At 34.2% G+C, this 15500-nt stretch overlaps 1 protein-coding gene across 12 annotated transcripts in view; it reads left to right on the forward strand.

Annotated features, from left to right (window-relative positions):
* The window catches only part of NUMB (NUMB endocytic adaptor protein), a 216305-nt gene that overhangs the window by 88280 nt on the left and 112525 nt on the right, over window positions 1–15500 (forward strand). For 10 of the 12 annotated variants that reach the window (XM_073242162.1, XM_073242172.1, XM_073242169.1 and 7 more), the window contains exon 2: window positions 260–388. The exons of the other annotated variants lie outside the window; for them this stretch is intronic. The gene's annotated coding sequence lies outside the window, so the exon portion shown is untranslated. The remainder of the gene's footprint in view (window positions 1–259; window positions 389–15500) is intronic. 12 annotated transcript variants of the gene reach the window in all.

Raw genomic sequence — 15500 nt, forward strand, 5'->3', positions numbered from 1 at the left:
TGATCCTGTGCCCTCAATTTTCATCACAAGATAAAATTTAAGCATGAAGGATCTGTGCCTTAACTAAGATCATATAGCTTGTAAGAAGTAGAACTGGGACTTGAATATACATTACTCAACTCCATTTTTAGTGAAACTTATGCATTTGCTTCCATGTAACCTTAACCCACTCTTTCAACCCCCATTCATTTGAAGAGATGGAATTATAAGTAATTGAAAGATGTCTATATTTAGCATTTTCTTTTCTTGAAAATTTCAGATTTGGGGTTTAAGCAGCTTCTTCCAGGGAAGAGGGCCAGTGTGGCTGCTCTTGCAACCCAACTTGATCCACGTCCATAGATTGGAACATTGGTAGACCAGCCATCCTCAGACACCTCACTTAGGACAGGTAAGTGAAAGAGTGAGGATTACAGAAGTGGAATGAATGCTTATGTTCTTCTTCCCTATTTCTTCTTAGATGCAAAGAGTTGACTATCTGTCTTGACAATGGGTTTCAGCCCCAGGCAAGTTCACTGTGGATTCAATGAGACTGAAAAATGACAATGGAACATTTTTGGGGTGAAAGGGTTTATACCCAACTTTATTCCCATGGTGGGAGGTCAGTCACTAGAATCCCATCCACTCAGAGCGAGTCCGCATGCAGCAAACCAGTCTCTGCCTCTGGGCTTCTCTGCCCCTGCAGCCATCTCAGTCTCTGTCTTTGGTGCTGCCACCACTCCAGTCTCTGCTCTCCTGCAGCCATGCCACCGTGTAGCCTAGAGCACTGGACTGAGCTCTTTATATATAGAGTCAATAGCAACGTATTGCCTGCACGTGTAGTGAGCTAGCCGACCAAGGCCAGGTGAGAATCATGGCCATAGGAACCTTTACTTTATCCACACTACCTTTACAATTTTAACCTTTTCCTTGGTTAAATGATACCTTTTCCAAAGCATTTGGAATCTTAGGTGGACAGGGCAAAACATTTTCTTGATTATAAAATATGTGTTAAAATGTTAAGTGGTGAAACTTAGGTAATAAAATTTTCTTTCTCTTTTTGTGCATTTTCCAAATTGTATTCATGAATTTGTGTTAATTATCTATTGTTGCATAGCAAACCACCTCAAACTTAGTGACTTAAAACACACCAATAATTAATTCTGCTCATGTATCTACAATTTGGGCAAGTCTCTCTTGGTAGAGACACCTTGTCTCTGTTAATATGTGGCTAAGTGGGGTAGCTGGAAGGGTAGGATGGCTTAATGGCTGGCAGCTGGAATCATTTGAAGGCTTGCTCACTAGTGTGTCTGGTGGTTAGTGCTGGATGTTGACAGTGATCTGGGCCTGTGCTGTCTGCCAGAAAGAACACCTACATGTGAGTTCTTTGGACTGCTTGGCTTTCTCACAGCATGGTGGCTGGATTCCAAGACAGAGCATCCCAAGACAGCAAGGCAAAGTTGCATGGCATATTTGACTTAGTTTTGAAACTCCTCTTTTTCATATTCCTTATCTTAAAGGTAATACAAACTATGTGGGGTGTTACTCTGTTCTCTTCTGTTGGGTTGAGTTGCAAAGGTCCACCTAGGTTCAGAGGAGGGATTGAACATAGACCTCTACCACTTGAAGGGAGGACTGTCAACATCACACATAAGAAGAGCATATGGGATGGAATCTATCATTGTAGCCATTTTGGGAGAGTGTAATCTACCATTGTTTATATTACTTTTAATATAAGCAATACAAATAATGTGTGTGTGATACATGAAAAAGAGGAATATTTGCAGGAAATTATGGTATATGAGCCCAATATGAATTTTGTGTGCTATTCTTATAGAGTATGCCTGAACAGGAAGAAGCAAAATAGGTTTAAAATTGTATGCTAACAAAGCAGCATACTTCTGTAATCAAAAGTAGAGACAAATTTAGAAACAAGATGCAAAATAAGGTTTGTAGTTTCATTTTTTTGTTTTGTGAAAATGTTAGTTACTTTAGTTCAGAGTCTGCTTGGATTTTTTTTTTAATTTGATAATTATTTGGGCAACTGGTTTCCAATATAGTAGACTTGAGAAACTGGTGCCAATGTTATCATCACATGCATCAAGTTTGTTTTGTCTGTCTGCTTCTTTTAAGGAAAGCTATGTAATCTTTTTTAGGATTTTATAATTTTACTTAAATTTCTTGTATATATTTAAAAATCTCTTCAGTGGGACCAGAAAACTTGCATAGTGGTTATTTGATTGGTTTTCTTAATGATCATACTTGCAAATGATGTAATTTGCTTGTGACAAGTTTGAATGTAGCTAATGCTCAATTTCTGATTGTAATGGGATAATATTTTTAGGTAATTGAATAAACATTACATGGGGTGTTGGTCCATTCACTATAGCTGTAAAGTAAGCTTTAAGGAGCCTCCCATCTCTTAGACTTAGACAACGTTCTTGCTGACTAGGTGCTTTCCCATTCCTAGGTGATTTACATCATAAGGAGCCTAATTCTGCAGAGATGGTTCAGTACAGTTTGCCATTACTCACGGGTAGATAGCTATTCTACAATGGAAAAAAACTGAACCTGCTCTTGTGACAATAGAGGTAATCTTAGAAGTTTGCGGTCAACTGTGAATAATCAGATTTGACTGAGTTTGTGTAAGAATAATATATTTTAGTTCAAAAGGTATAATAATTAGGAAAGCTACTTGGGTTTTCTTTTTTTTTTACATTTAAAAAGATGTTTTCTAGTAGACAGATTGGGATTTAATGATTATAGGTAGTGTGAAATATTGTATCTTAAATAGCAACAACAAAATGTATGCATATATTTAAAACAAAAATAAAACCTTTAAGCAATTCACTTGCCTTTTTGTTTTAAGCATTTTTTAAAGCATCTTTTTAGCCCACTTTTTCTTTTAAGACGTTCGAATAGGTGAATTGCTTATAACATCTTTTCCAGGTTTATTGAATGCTTTATTTTGCCTCCAGTCTACAAGGCCTGTGCTTAAGGGGATAAGAATCCCTTACATGTGTAAGATACAGCTTTCTGACTGAAACTAAAACAAACAACAATGGAAACTCTTAAAATACCCTTTAGAAATTGTAAATATGGTGATGTTTAATCGATGGCTTTTTATTTCAATATATGGAAGGAGGTATATAATAATGTTCTCTTGTGAAGATGAATGAATGTGTAAATATTCTTCTAAAATGCAAAATGAATTTTGAGTAATTGTGGAAGGCAGAGATTACCTTTCTTTAATTATCTTTGAGGGGGTTAGTAGTTCTACTTAACATTTTTTGGTGAGATTCTTATTTCTAAAATTATAATGATTCTTACTGAAAAATGACATTCACTTCATGCTCATGCAGGTTTTTGGCAAAATAATTTGTGACGTTCTTCTCTCGCACCCCCTCATCCCCACACCCCCTCACCCATGTGTCCCCTGTTACTAAAGAGTATAGTACCTTCTTTGTATGAAATGTTTAACAGAAGTGTTTAAAATTTGTAGTAAGAAAGTGAGTGGCATGGCATAAAGTTTACCATATTAACAATTTTTAAGTGTTAAATTCAGTAGTGTTAAGTACATTCACATTGCTTTGCAACCAATCTCCATAACTCTTCATCTTTCAGAACTGAAATTCCATACCCATTAAACAACAGCTCTCTATTCCATGCTCCCATTAGCCTCTGGCAATCAACATTTTACCTTCTGTCTGTGAATTTGATTACTCTGGTACCTCATATAAATGGTCAAACAGTATTTAGTATTTGTCTTTTTGTGACTGACTTTATGTCACTTAGCATAATTTATCCTCAAGGATCATGTTGTAGCATGTGTCAGAATTTCCTTTATTTTTAAGGCTGAATAATATTCCACCATGTGTATATACCACATTTTGTTTGTCTATTACATCCTTAGATGGACAGTTGGTTTGCTTCCACCTTTGGGCTATTGAAATAATGCTGTCATGAGCATTGGTGTACAGATATTTCTTTGAGCCCCTGCTTGTTATTTTGGTTCTGTACCCAGAAGTGGAATTGCTGGATCTTACAGTAATTCTTAATTTTTGTGGAACCACTATATGTTTCCCATGTGGCTGCCCTATTTTACATTCTCACCAGCAGTACACAAGAGTTCCATTTTTCCACATCCTCACCAGTACTTGATATTTTATGTTTTTATTTTTATTTTTCAATAATGAACATCCTAATGGGTGTGAGGTGGTATCTCATTATGGTTTTGATTTGTATTTCCCTAATAATTAGTGATGTTGAGCATCTGAGCATCTTTTCATGTGCTTTTTGGCCATTCGTATATCCTCTTTGGAGAATGTCTATTCAAACCCTTGTCTATTTTCTAATTGAGATTTTTTGTTGTTGAAGTTGTAGGGGTTCTGGATATTAAACCATTATCAGATCCAGGATTTGCAAACATTTTTTCCTTTTCTGTAGGTTGCCTTTCCACTCTGTTGATTGTGTTCCTTGATGAGCAGAAGTTTTTAATTTTGATGTAGTTCAGTTTATGTATTTTTACTTTGGTTGCCTTTGCTTTTGGTGTCATATTGAAGGAGTCATTCCTAAATCCAATGTCATGAAACTTTTCTCTATGTTTTATAGTTTTAGGCTTCACATTAAGTCTTTGATCCATTTTGAATAAAGTTTTGTATATGGTGTAAGGTTGAGTTAATTGTTTTGTGTGGTGTGAGGCAAAGGCCCAGCATTATTCTTTTGACTGTAGATATCCAGTTGTCTCAGCATTATTCTTTTGACTGTAGATATCCAGATATCATTTGTTGAAGAGACTATTCTTTCCCTCACTGAATGGTCTTGGCACCCTGTTGAAAATCCATTGGCCATAGATGTATGGATTTACTTCTGGACTCTAAGTTCTATTCCATTGGTCAATATGTCTGTCCTTATGTTAGTACCATATTTGATTTGTTAGTACCATTTGATTACTGTTGCTTTGTAATTAAGTTTTGAAATGGGGAACTGTGAATCATCTAACTTTATTTTTCTTTTTCAAGATATTTTTGGCTATTTGGGTCCCCTTGAGATTCCATGTTAATTTCAGGATTGACTTTTTCATTTCTGCAAAAAAAGCTGTTAGAATTTTGGTAGGGGTTGCATTGAATCTGTAGATTGCTTTGGGTAGTACTGCCACCTTAACAATACTAAAGTTTTCCAATTCATGAACATACAATGTCTTTCCATTCCATCTTTGATTTCTTTCAGCAATGCTTTATAGTTTTTAGTGTATAAGTCTTATACCCCCTTGGGTAAATTCATTCATAGGTATTTTATTCTTTTGGATGCTAATATAAATAGCATTGTTTTCTTAATATCATTTTTGGATAATTTATTGCTAGCATATGGAAAGAAACACAACTGATTGTGTATATTCATCTTGTACCTTCTGAAATTTACTGATTTCATTTGATAGCTCTAGTTGATTTTTTGGGTTTGTGTGGGTGTGCATTTGGATTTTTTATGTATATATAATCATGTCATCTGAGAATAGAGGTAGTTTTGCTTCTTCCTTTCCAATTTAGATTCTTTTTATTTCTTTTTTCTTTTTCCTTAATTCTCTAGCTAGAACATCTAGCACAATATTGAACAGGACGTTTTTTTTTAATGCTGAACTATTTACAGTGTTTAATAAAGCCTGGCCTTTCTGCATTTTGCCAGAGGTCTTGCCTTTTGACCCCTATGGTGATGTTTTGTGTTTCATGAAATACTAACTTTTCCTTTTTATTAACTCAGTAATTAGAAATTCTGCATATTATGAGAGCTTAATAGTTCATGACAGGCCTTTTTTTATATTATAATATATCAGTAGAGATATAAATTTATCTTGGTTTAACCTGATTATAATATTCAAAATATTTTTGAAGAAATATTGGAAGAATATTTTAGAAGAAAGCCATATTGTCATTACTGGAGATATTTTACAGAGGTGTTTCTCTTTTATCCTCTAGCTATGCATAGAAGAGAAAACTTACTTGTTAGCTCAGAATCTCAGAGAACTGTTTACACATACAAGAAAGGTGAATCCTAAGAGCTTTTTCTGACTACAGCAGAAGGAAATCAAAATTCCCCTTCACTGGGATCATTTAATCTTTGGAAAAGGGAGACCTTGAGAATTTTGACATCTTTTGAATTTCTTGAGAATCTTAAAACTAGATAAATATCAGGCAAGTCCAGTTGTGACAATAGATACAGGTAAACTAGAAAACTCAATGTTTAATAAAATAAGCGTTAGAATGAACAGTGAGAGATGAGTTAAAGTTTAATAAGGTTTTTTTTATTAAGGTATGATTGATATACACTCTTATGAAAGTTTCACATGAAAAAACAATGTGGTTACTACATTTACACATATTATCAAGTCCCCATCCATACCCCAATGCAGTCGCTGTCCATCAGTGTAGTAAGATACCACAGATCCACTATGTGCCTTCTCTGTGCTACACTGTTCTCCCCGTGATCCCCCACACCATGTGTACTAAACGGTACATAATACCCCTCAGTCTCCTTCTCTTTCCCTCCCCACACGCCCTCCCACACCTCTCCCCTTTGGTAACCACTAGTTCATTCTTGGAGACTCCGAGTCTGCTGCTATTTTGTTCCTTCAGTTTTGCTTCATTGTTATACCCCACAAATGAGGGAAATCATTTGGCATTTTTCTTTCTCCGCCTGGCTTATTTCACTGAGCATAATGTCCTCCAGCTCCATCCATGTTGTTGCACATGGTAAAATTTGTTTCTTTCTTGTGGCCGAATAGTATTCCATTGTGTATATGTACTACGTCTTCTTTATCCATTCATCTACCGATGGACAACTAGGTTGCTTCCATATCTTGGCTATTGTAAAAAGTGTTGCAATAAACATAGAGGTGCATATGTCTTTTTGAACCTGAGGAGTTGTATTCTTTGGGTATATTCCAAGGAGTGGGATTCCCAGGTCAAATGGTATTTCTATTTTGAGTTTTTTGAGAAATCTCCATATTGCTTTCCACAATGGTTGAACTAGCTTAATTCCCACCAGCAGTGTAGGAGGGTTCCCCTTTCTCCACATCCTCACCAGCATTTGTTGTTCTTAATCTTTTCGATGCTGGCCATCCTTACTGGTGTGAGGTGATAATCTCATTGTGGTTTTAATTTGCATTTCCCTGATGATTAGTGATGATGAGTGTCTTTTCATGTGTCTGTGGGCCATCTGAATTCCTTCTTTGGAGAACTGTCTCTTCATATCCTGTACCCATTTTTTAATTGGGTTATTTGCTTTTTGGGTGTTGAGGTGTGTAAGTTCTTTATATATTTTGGATGTTAACCCCTTGTCGGATATGTCATTTACAAATATATTCTCCCATACTGTAGGATGCCTTTTTGTTCTGTTGATGGTGTCCTTTGCTGTACAGAAACTTTTTAGTTTGATGTAGTCCCATGAGTTCATTTTTGCTTTTGTTTCCCTTGCTCGAGGAGATGCGTTCAGGAAGAAGTTGCTCATGCTTATATTCAAGAGATGTTTGCCTATGTTGTCTTCTAAGAGTTTTATGGTTTCATGACTTACATTCAAGTCTTTGATCCATTTCAAGTTTACTTTTGTGTATGGGGTTAAACAATAGTCCAGTTTCATTCTCTTGCATGTAGCTGTCCGGTTTTGCCAACATCAGCTGTTGAAGAGGCTGTAATTTCCCCATTGTATATCCATGGCTCCTTTATTGTATAATAGGGTATTTTGATATTGATATTTCTTTAAATTATATCTCATACTTTTGACTATAATATGTTAATACTAGTTAATATTTATCAAAAAGTTGTTTCACAGAAAAAATGATCAAATGAAAAATGTTATTTTCTGTTAACCATATAAGAAAAATCTGGTTATTCATATCATAAAATGCACTACTTACCAGCAAGTTGCAGTTCACCAATTTGTTACATACTGATTAAGAAGAAATAAAGGAGAATAGAGGCTTGAGCATCTTGCAAAATTAAATCTGTAAAATGATGACAGTGCTATAACAAATTTCCCAGAGCTTAGGGTACGATATTAAAATGAACTCTTTGGCCACACCAAGACTGAGATTGTACTAATTGGGTCTAGTCTTGGAATTTTAAGATGAATAAAAATTTTGTCATTTATTTTATTAGTGTAATATATAACATTAAATCTCAGAATGATTTTTGATGAGGATAATTTAATAACCTATTCTGCATTTGAACTTTAAGCAAGTCCTCTTTGCATTCTCACTGTCAACTGCCTTACATTTAGGTTTCCATGGTATCTTTCAACTTTTAAATAGGTCCCCTAACAAGTCTTTTTACTTCCAGCTTTCTGTTTTGTAGTCTGTTAAGAATGTACTTGGCATAAATGTTTGCATTAAGATGTTCACATTATATTTATTTTTTGTTTTTAAACAGTTTTATTGACAATAATTTGCATACTATAATATTCATTTGTTGTAGGTGTATGGATCAGTAACTTTTAGTAAATTACAAAGTTGTACAACATCACCACAATTTAGTTTTAGAATATTTTCATCACCCCCTAAAGATCCCTTGTGCCTGTTTGTAGTCAATTCCTGTTCCTACCCCCAGCCTCAGATAATCACTAATCTATTCACCTTCTCTAAAAATTTGCTTTTTCTGGGGCTTTCATATAAATGGAATCATACAATATGTAGTCTTGTGTCTGGTTTATTTCACTTAACTTAATGTCTTTGAGATTCATACTGACTGTAGCATGCATCACCTCTTTATTGTTGAACAGCATTCCATTGTATGGTTATACCACATTTAAAAAATTCATTCATTGTTACTGGACATTTGGATTGTTTCTACTCTTTGGCTATTATTATATTTGTTATCTCATCCTTTAAACATTTTCTACAAATGTATGTGTTTAATATAATATGTTACCATAGTGATGTCTAAATGTAATATAAATATATGCACATTGAGGGATATGCTCAAAATATTTTAGTAAGAGGGCACAGGATCAAAAAAGTTTGAAAGTCACTGTACTAGTCCAGAACAGTGAGAAAATAGAAAACAACCAGAATTATCCTTAAATCACAGATCTGGTTGTACCATTCATGAATATACTCTAAAAATTAAAATTTTTAATATGGTGTTTAAGAATCTCAACCTATAGACCCTAACTTTTTATTTGCTTTCTAGCTACCCCTTCAGTCTTATAGCTCAGTGCTTCCTTTTAGCTTATTTTCACCAAATTCCTTGTAGTTCCTTCAGTGATGCTCTCCTGCCTTTGAGCTTTGCCCAACTGTTCCCTTATCTAGAATGCTGTTTCCTGCCCACCTTTCCTCCTGGGTGTGCTGCGAAGTTATTTAAGCTCCAGCTTAATCACTTTTCTGAAGTGCTACCTGCCTTATTGGAGTTAATTAAATCACTTCATCTGTTGTAGTACTTCTGTATCTAGTATGTACCTTTATTACAGCAACTCTCAAACTAAATCACAGGTAGTTACAGTAAGTCTGGATCCTTTACCAGACTGCTACCTCCTTGAAGACAAGCAAGGCACTTAATTCATCCTTGATTTGTTGAATCAATGAATGGGTAGTAGCCTCGTGGGTGAGGCACTTGCATGACCCAGAGAATGATGCCTTCTTAAATTTTGTATTCTGACTTCATTTGCCTCACCCTAGTTTTGGCCCTGAGTGTATCTAATTAAGCTAGACTGGATTCCCCTGGCCTATAACTGAATCTGATAAGCTTGGATTGCTTTTAAATTGGCCATGCTGCCTTTTATTTTTAACATCTGATGTCACAAGAAAAAGTCTTCATTAAGAGACTTATAATATAAACTGAAAATTGAAGATCAGTTCTCCTTTATTTTTCTTGTATCACATACTGTATACTATATTTGATATATAATAGGAATTTAATTATAGTCTGACAAATGTAATAATATAGCAATGGAGCTTTTGCTGTCTGTCAAATACTACTATAAATCTTTGACATGTTTGTTTCATTTTTTAAATTCTACATGTAAATGAAATCATATGGTATTTGTCTTCCTCTGACTGACTTACTTCACTTAGTATAATACCCCTCAGGTCCATCTATATTGTTGCAAATGGCAGAGTTCATTCCTTTTTAATGGGTGCGTAATACTCTGTTGTGTGTGTGTGTGTGTGTGTGTGTGTGTGTATACACACCACATCCTCATTATACATTCATCTATTGATGGACACTTAGGTTGCTTCCATATCTTGGCTATCATATATAATGCTGCAGTAAACATAGGGGTGCATTTATCTTTTAGAATTTTTATTTTCTTTGGGTAAATATGCAGAAATGGAGTTACTAGGTCATATGGTATTTGTGTTTTTAATTTTTTGAAAAACTTCAATACTGCTTTCCGTAGTGGCTGCACCATTTTACATTCCCACCAACAGTGCACAGGGCTTCCCTTTCTTCACATCCTCACCAACACTTGTTATTTCTTGTCTTTTTATACTAGACATTCTGTAGGTACAAGGTGATACCTCATTGTGGTTTTGACTTACATTTCCCTGATGATTAGTAATGTTGAGTATCTTTTCATATGTCTGTTCAACTAAGTGTATATCTTCTTTGGGAAAATGTCTATATAGGTCCTCTACCCATTTTTTTTAATCAGATTATTTGTTTTTATGATGTTGAATTGTGAGTTCTTTATATATTTTAATATTAACCACCTATCAGATATATCATTTGCAAATATTTTCTCCCATTCAGTAGGTTGTCTTTTTGTTTTGTTGATGATTTCCTTCAAAATCATTTTATTTTGATGTGGTCCTAAGTGTTTATTTTTGCCTTTGTTGCCCTTCCTTGAAGAGATAGATCTAAGAAAATACCTCTAAGACTGATGTCAAAGAGTTTACTGTCTATGTTTTCTTTTAGGGATTTTATAATTTCAGGTCATATATTTAAGTCTTTATTCCATTATGAGTTTATTTACATATGTGGTGTGAAAAAAGTGACCCAGTTTCATTCTTTTCCATGTAGCTGCCCAGTTTTCCCAACACTGTTTATTGTTACTGTTATTTTTCCCTTTTTTTATTGAAGTATAGTTGATACACAATATTGTGTTGGTTTCAAGTATACAACACAGTGGTTCAATAGTTAAACACATTATTAAATCCTCCAACTTGTGCAGTTACATCTGTCAACATAGAAAGATATTACAGAACCATTGGCTATATTCTCCATGCTGCACTTCATCCCCATGGCCAACATATTATAATTGAAATTTTTGTGCCCCTTTATCCCCCTCATTCTCCCTACCCACACACCCCAACCCCTCCCCCATGGTAACCACCAGTCACTGCTCGGTGTCTGAGTCTACTGCTATTTTGCTATTTCGCTCATTCTGTTTTGTTTTTGTATTCCACAAATAACTGAAATCATGGCATTTATCTTTCTCTTCCTGGCTTATTTCACTTAGCATAATACCCTGTAGGTCCCTCCATGTTGTTGCAAATGGCAGGATTTCTTTTTTATGACTGGATAATATTCCATTGTGCATATATATATACCCATCTTCTTTATCCTTCATTTATTGATGGATAATTTGGTTACTTCCATATCTTGGCTCTTGTAAATAATGTGGCAGTAAACATAGGGGTGCATGTATCTTCTTGAATTGGAGATATTGTTTTCTTTGGGTAAATTCTTAGAAGTGCTGTTACTGGATCATATGATATTCCTAATTTTTAACTTTTTGAGGAATCTCCGTACTGCTTTCCATATTGGCTTCACCAATTTACATTCCCACCAACAGCATAGGAGGATTCCCTTTTTTCCACATCCTCCTCAACACTTATTATTTCTTGTCTTTTGGATAGCCAACACTGTTTATTAAAGAGGCTCTCTTTTCCACATTATATAATCTTGCCTCCTTTGTCATAGATTAATTAACCATATCAACATGAGTTTATTTCTGGGTTCTTTATTCTATCCCAATTCTATGTGTTTATTTTAGTGCCAGTACCATACTGTTTTGATTATTATACCTTGGTGGTATAGTTTGAAATCTGGGATTGTGATACCTCCAGTTTTGTTTCTCTTTCTCAGAATTGATTTGTCTACTTGGGGTCTTTCATGGTTCCATACAAATTTGAAGGTCATTTGTTCTAGTTCTGTGAAAAACACTATTGGCATTTTGATAGGAATTGCATTTCCTAATTGTTTCCTAATCTGTAGATTGCCTTCGGTAGTATGGACATTTTAACAATAATAATTATTCCAATCCATGAGCATGGTATGTCTTTCCATTAGTTCGTATCATCTTCAGTTTTATTCATCTGTGTCATATGGTTTTCAGAGTATGGGTCTTTCACCTCCTTGGTTAAATATATTCCTAGGTATTTTATTTTATTGATGTAATTGTAATCGGTGTTTTCTTAATTTCTTTTTCTGCTAGTCTGTTTTTAGTGTATAGAAATGCAACAGATAACTATATTAATTCTGTATCCTGCAATTTTACTGAATTCATTTAGTAGTTCTAAATAGTTTTGTGGTGGAGTCTTTAGGGTTTTCTATATATAGTATGTCTCTGCAAGTAGTGACAGTTTCACTTTTTCCTTACCACTTGGGATGCATTTTATTTCTTTTTCTTCTCTGATGGCTGTGGCTAGAACTTCCAGTACTATGTTGAACTAAAGTGGCAAGAGTAGACATCCTTGTCTTGTTGCTGATCTTAGAGGAAAAACTTTCATATGTTAACTGTGGGTTTGTCATATATGGCTTTTATTATGTTGAGGCATGTTCCCTCTATACCCAGTTTGAGTAAATATTTCTTGAATAATAAAAATTATTATCATTGATAAGAAAAGTCTTCAGAAGTTCCTTAGTGGCTCTCAGTGTATTTTTAGTTCATTGTAAACCAGGGGTTCTCAAAATAGTTATGTGTTTGAAATTTGGCATCTCTGTTAAGAAATACCGCATAAAATTTTGTGGAAGTATAGCATTCTTGTCATATTATTAGAAGAATTATTTTCATGGCTGTAAGGATTATATGAAAATACATCTAAAAGCCTTAGCACAGTGCTTGATTTATATAAATGTTACTTATTGTTAATAATAATAGTGCTAAGTAACAGTGAATTTATTTATTAACTGGTACACACTAACTTGTAGTTCAGTGAAATTTAGAAATGTATGTATATCCCAATTTTAGAAAACTCAGTATTTGAAATATGAGTTTACTAACAAATTAAAGTAGGGGAGTAGCCTTTCACTTTGTAAAATATTTTTTAAATGTTTAACTTTTTTTTCCTGATTAGAAAAATCTGTGTAATATTGTGAATATAATTTCATCCATGACAGCAGGGATTTTTGTTTGTGCCCTTGCAGTATTTTGTCCCATTATCTGTAACTGTGCTTAAATGTTAATTCTGCTGCTTACCAAGCTCTGTGGCTTTGGAAAGTTTATTTAGTTTTTCTAAGCCTCTGTTAAATGGAAAGAGTAGAACATAATGCCTACCATTTGTAGTCATTAAGATTAGATGGGATAATGTGTGATATTACCTGACTCATTGTATGTTTCTTCTAATATTTAAGATCAACTTGAAAGAAGATAAAGGTTAGGCTAAATTTTTTCTTTTCAAGTATATATAATTTGGTATTTTTACCCCCTTGATATAGTCATGCATCCAGAGACTATCAAGGTTTGGATAGTTTCTTGTTTGATCCAGAAATGTGATCTTGCAGAATCTAGTGTGAGATTAGGAATACTTTTGTTTTTTAAAAGAGGCATTCATTTGTTCAGAAAGGTTAGTAGCAGTTGTTAATGGAATGGCTTCAGGACAGGTGATATATGAGGCTTCGGTCCTATTAGAAGTATTTTCAGAGTTTTTTCTTGATAAGATACTTTTAAAGCCTTGTAAATTAAAGAACTTGAGACATTTCACGAGTTTAAGATTTTCATTAATAAATAGAATGAATATGTCAGAAATCTGTAGCTTGACAACTAAGATTGGAGGAACTGAAAAAGAATTTTTTCTTAGTTGTTCTGCCCATGGCGAAATTGGGTTCCCTTCGTGATAACAACAGGAACTGCCACTTACTGTGAATTTATTTTGTACCAGATGCTATGTTAAGATATGTATGTATTTTATTGTTTAATCCTTACAAAGTAGATGGTTTTGCAGATGAGGATACTGAAGCCTCAATTGGTTAAATGACTTTGAAAGCCAGAATAAAATTTAAATCCAGGATTGTTTAATTCCAAGGTTGGGTTTGTTTGTTCTTTCCACTACCTATAGTACAGATTTGGGTATCTCTTACTTACAGTGAACTATCTGCATTTTTCAGTCCAAAGGAGAGAAGTTAAGTTGGACTTATGGGGGAATTGAAGGGAAGATTGATTTTCTGGCTGCCTTATATGCTTGTTTTATAGGCATTTTTTTTGTGTGTGTGTGCGTATGAAGTATATATATAACTGAAGGCAGTTATTTAAAGTTTAAGTTAATTCCATTTTAAAAGATATTTTAATTGTTTTATCCTAATGAGTTATATCTAAATTACCTTGTGTTAAATTTACCTGTAAATCACAATTTTCCTGTAAAAATGGAGGGACTAAAGTATAACATTATTCCTTTACCCTTTTAAAGGAAACTTTACTCTTCTCTCTTCTTTTTAAAAACTGAAATATCATTGAACACAATCTTACATTCGTTTCAAATGTATACAGTGGCTCAACAGTTACCCATATTATTAAATCCTTACCCCTCTAGTATGGATACTATCTATCAACATAGATGTTATGGCATCATTGACTATATTCTCCATGCTGTCCACATGACTACCTTATATTGTGATTATGAATTATTGTGCCCCTTAATCCTCTTCGCCTCTTCCCCCAACCTGTCCCAACCCCTCCCCCTTGGTAACCACCAATCACTTCTCAGTGTCTATGAGTCTGCTGCTGTTTTGTTCCTTCTGCTTTGCTTTGTTTTCATACTCCATAAATAAGGGAAATCATGCAGTATTTATCTTTCTCCACCTGGCTGATTTCACTGAGCATAATACCCTCTAGATCCATCCATGTTGTTGCAAATGGCAGGATTTCTGTAAGGAAGCTTTATTTATAAAAAGAAGATTGAGAAATTATCCTCTTTTTGTAAATTACTTTATTTTTTCAAATTTTTGGTGAAAAATAATGATTTGTCAGTGTATAGATTTTGATTCATAAACAAAACTAATAAGCACAGAAATGGAAAGTTTTGATGTAGCTCAGAGTTTTTTAATTTACTACATTTTGTTTCGAAGATCTTTTAAAGTTGTGGTTCAAGTCAACAAATTTATATTAGTCAACTTAGAGTAAGCTGTTGAGGTAGGTAAAGAGATGGGGACCAAACTTCTTGGTCTTGAAGAATTTTAAATCTTTTAGGAGAGATGGAACTTGTAAATAACTGTAAAAAAAGAAATTATGTTTCTTAACATAGATGTCAAATTTCATTATGTTACAGTACTTCTTGAGTTCTTGGTGAGAAAGTGTTCTTTCTAACTTGTTTCATG

This window comes from Manis javanica, chromosome 8 (genome assembly GCF_040802235.1).
Source record: "Manis javanica isolate MJ-LG chromosome 8, MJ_LKY, whole genome shotgun sequence".
In the NCBI taxonomy this organism is placed as follows: Eukaryota; Metazoa; Chordata; class Mammalia; order Pholidota; family Manidae; genus Manis; species Manis javanica.